The sequence below is a fragment of the Bubalus kerabau genome, chromosome 4 (genome assembly GCF_029407905.1).
Source record: "Bubalus kerabau isolate K-KA32 ecotype Philippines breed swamp buffalo chromosome 4, PCC_UOA_SB_1v2, whole genome shotgun sequence".
NCBI classification, from domain to species: domain Eukaryota; kingdom Metazoa; phylum Chordata; class Mammalia; order Artiodactyla; family Bovidae; genus Bubalus; species Bubalus kerabau.
The window spans coordinates 30,271,692-30,275,668 of NC_073627.1; the positions used below are offsets into that span (position 1 = coordinate 30,271,692).

Below are 3,977 nucleotides of genomic sequence, written 5' to 3' on the forward strand. Positions count from 1 at the left end.
AAGATCCCCCGTGCCTCAGGCGTGGTCAAAAAATACAAATAGATGCAAAAAACCCACGATGAACAAACAAGCAAAGTTTTAAGGAGTTGACCCTGGAGGATTTCCCTAGCCCGCCAGTGGTTAAGGCTCCGTGCTCCCATTGCAGCGGGCGTTGGTCCGATAACCCCGAGGCGGGACCAAGGGTAAAAGAGGACCCTGACTGATGCTGCACAACTGCACGCCTGCCTCACTCCTTCGCTCTGGTCTGCCCTGGCGGAGACGGCGCTCACTTTTAAAAGGGCCCCCGGATGCCATCCGTACAAACCTCGGCCATCCCTCCATGCGAGTGCATCACCGCACTGGCCTGTAGGGGCGCACGCACAGCACAATCACACTTGAGGTTTGCGTCCACATCCCAGGAGGAGGGGCCTGAGTATCCAGAACTCTGAGCCGGATTTCAAGAATGTCTCTGACCTTTCCTTGTGTTGAGGCATTCTTTCCAGGAGATTCTGGGCCCTCGACATCCGTGGGAAAGGCACGGGCTCCTCCTCACAGTGACCTTGCTGTGCGGCCAGGGCTGGAGGCTTGCGGGGAGGAGGGACGCGAGGGAGTGACCAGCCCGAAGCTGCGACCAGATCTCGTTCACTCCCTCCCTTCTCTCGGCCCCCCATTCCCCAACCACCCCAGCAGGGTACACTTCACCCCTGGGCCATCAAAATCGATAAGGAGGTGACTCGGGGCTCTGGCTCCCTGGCATCTGGACACGGAACCAGCAATGGTGCTGCGGGCTGGCAGGCCCTTTTCCTGGAAGATAGTGGACAGAGCCTCCAGTCTCTGATGCCCTGATGGCCTTGCTGCTAAGTCACTTCAGTCATGTCCGGCTCTGTGTGACCCCATAGACGGCAGCCCACCACGCTCCCCCGTCCCTGGGATTCTCCAGGCAAGAACACTGCAGTGGGTTGCCATTTCCTTCTCCAATGCATGAAAGTGAAAAGTGAAAGTGAAGTCGCTCAATCATGTCTGATCCTCAGCGACCCCATGGACTGCAACCTACCAGGCTCCTCCGTCCATGGGATTTTCCAGGCAGGAGTACTGGAGTGGGGTGCCATGATGGCCTTGGGTCCACCCCAAATGCTTCCAATGTCATACGTGGCCACAAACACAGAGACTGCCACAATCCCTTTCCATTGACAAGTAGAAGCTCTGGTGGTCTCAGCTGCTCCCTCCTACCCACACTGCCCCCCACCCCCCACCCCCAGCTTCACCTGTGAGCACCAGACACAGTTTTCCTTCCTCCCACAAAGGCTTCCCTCTCTCCTTCTCTAAAGAACACCAGGACCTTCGGATGTCCTAGTTATTGAATTAACTGATGCCTCTTGTTCTTAATCCGGAGAAGGCAATGGCAACCCACTCCAGTACTCTTGCCTGGAAAATCCCATGGACGGAGGAGCCGGGTAGGCTGCAGTCCATGGGGTCGCTAAGGGCACGACTGAGCGACTTTACTTTCACTTTTCACTTTCATGCATTGGAGAAGGAAATGGCAACCCACTCCATTATTCTTGCCTGGAGAATCCCAGGGACAGAGGAGCCTAGTGGGCTGCGTCTATGGGGTCACACAGAGTCGGACATGACTGAAGTGACTTAGCAGCAGCAGCAGCTTGTTCTTAATCAGGCCAGGAGAGCGTTCTTTCTTACTTCTACCTTTTTAACTTAGGAGCATATTTACTCATTTATTAAATAGTTTTGCCTTTCTTATCCAATAAAAAGGAAAAAGTACTGTTCAAAAGCAGGGACTCAGGATTCCCATGAAGTGATCAATGAGCCCTTTAAAATTATGATACATCGTGTGCTAATTTGCTTCAGTCAGGTTCTACTTTGTGCAGCCCTATGGACTGTAGCCCGCCAGACTCCTCTGTCGATCCGATTCTCCAGGCAAAAATATTGGAGTGGGTAGCCATTTCCTCCTGCAGCAGATCTTCCTGACCCAGGGATTGAACCCACATTTCTGGCATCACCTGAATTGGCAGAGGATTCTTTATCATTAGTGCCACCTGGGAAGCCCTGCCCTAAAATTATGCTAGGAAATGTATTAACTAACATATGGGGACAATATAGTGACAAGTGAGAATATTAAAAAAAAAAGTTATGCACAGTATAATCTCATCTCAAAAATGCACTGGAAGATGATGTATAGAACAGTCTTATGGACTCTGTGAGAGAGGGAGAGGGTGGGAAGATTTGGGAGAATGGCATTGAAACATGTAAAATATCATGTATGAAACGAGTTGCCAGTCCAGGTTCGATGCACGATACTGGATGCTTGGGGCTGGTGCACTGGGACGACCCAGAGGGATGAAATGGGGAGGAAGGAGGGAGGAGGGTTCAGGATGGGGAACACATGTATACCTGTGGCGGATTCATTTTGATATTTGGCAAAACTAATACAATTATGTAAAGTTTAAAAATAAAATAAAAAAAAATGCACTGGAAGAGGGATGCTTAAGTCTTTCTCGGTCTGGGAGCCAGATACACGAGTACTATCACTTTGTGAAAATTCACGGTTGCTTTTCTGGGTGTGTGTTAGTTGCTCAGTCTTGTTGAACTCTTTGCGACCCTTTGGACTGTATAGCCTATCAGGCTCCTCTGTCCAAGGGATTTTTCAGGCGAGAATACTGGAGTGGGTTGCCATTTCCTTCTCCAGGGGATCTTCCCTGACCCAGGGAGTGAACCTGTGTCTCTTGCATTGCAGGCGGATTCTTTACCCATTCAGCCATCAGGGAAGCCTTTCTGGGTGTATACGACCCATTACTGGAAAGTTCAATAACGGATTTGGGAAGTAGAGGTAGCTGATTAAAATCTGCAAAAAAACCTCAATCAATACCTCTGGGTGGTGGATGGTCAGAGATTCCAATTTTCTTCCAGGCACTGTTCTGATTTTCCTCAAAGTTTACTTCTATGGTTTAGAAACAATAATTGCATATCAACTATGTTGTTGTTTAACTGTTAAGTCGTGTCCAACTCTTTTGTGACCCTACGGACTTGTATCCCGCCAGGCTCCTCTGGCCATGAGATTTCCCAGGCAAGAATACCGGAGCAGGTTGCCTGGTCATCCTCCAGGGGATTTTCCCCACCCAGGGATCGAACCTCAGTCTCCTGCGTTGGGAAGCGGGTTCTTTACCGCTAAGCCAGCCACCAGGGAAACTCAAAAACCAATTGTACTTCAATTAAAAATTGGCAAATGCAATGAACTAACTTGCAAAGTAAAAAATAATAGTAAAGTTGTTGCGTTTTTCAAGCTCGTTTATCAAGTTCTGACTCTTCAGGCTACCCACCCGCTTTCTTTCCTTGTTTGGAGGGGGGGGCGGGGGGTGTCTCTGAAAGGAGCCCCGCCCTCCAGAAATTCGCTCCGCCCGGGACTCGCTCGCAGCACCGCTTCCCCGGAACGCGCATGCACAAGGACTCGGCTCCGCCCCCGAGTGGGGGCGGGGTGAACGAAGCGCCAATGTTCTACTACGCGGAGGCGCAGCCTCAGCGAGGCCTTTAGCTCTCGGGCAGCTCCTGTTTTCTGTGACCTCGTGGCGCAATGGTAGCGCGTCTGACTCCAGATCAGAAGGTTGCGTGTTCAAGTCACGTCGGGGTCAGACTGGCTTTTTTTCCTCCCAAAGTACAGGGGCAGCAGAAGGAGTGGAGTCGAGTTCCATCTCAAGAGATTTGACCTCGTGCAGGTGTATTACCCTACCCGCCTCACGGCTCGTCGGCCCTTTTCCCTCTCGTCGCGAAGACTGACCTGATGCTCACGGTCCCTCCCGGGACCCGCCGTGGGCTGCGCGCCGGGCCTCTTGAGTCACCCTTCCCGAAGTCAGCCCCTCCCGCCCGACTCACGTCTCCCCTCCCCAACCCCGCTACCCGGAGGGTCTCCCGGCGGGAGGTGTCCCCGCGGACTCCGCAGGTGTCTGACCCCTCAGCGGGATCGGCTGGAAGGTCCAGTCAGCAGGTCT

General features: G+C 52.2%; 1 long non-coding RNA gene and 1 other non-coding gene across 2 annotated transcripts; one reads left to right on the forward strand and one right to left on the reverse strand.

Moving 5' to 3' along the window:
• Positions 1–1,819: 1,819 nt before the first annotated feature.
• LOC129651298 (uncharacterized) lies at positions 1,820–3,344 on the reverse strand. The gene is made up of 3 exons (XR_008714092.1): positions 3,312–3,344; positions 2,861–2,932; positions 1,820–1,994 (listed from the first exon to the last, which is right to left on the reverse strand). It is a non-coding gene; the product is annotated as an uncharacterized LOC129651298 (long non-coding RNA).
• Positions 3,345–3,548: 204 nt separating this feature from the next.
• Positions 3,549–3,620, forward strand: TRNAW-CCA (transfer RNA tryptophan (anticodon CCA)). The gene has a single exon. It is a non-coding gene; the product is annotated as a tRNA-Trp (tRNA).
• Positions 3,621–3,977: the final 357 nt, after the last annotated feature.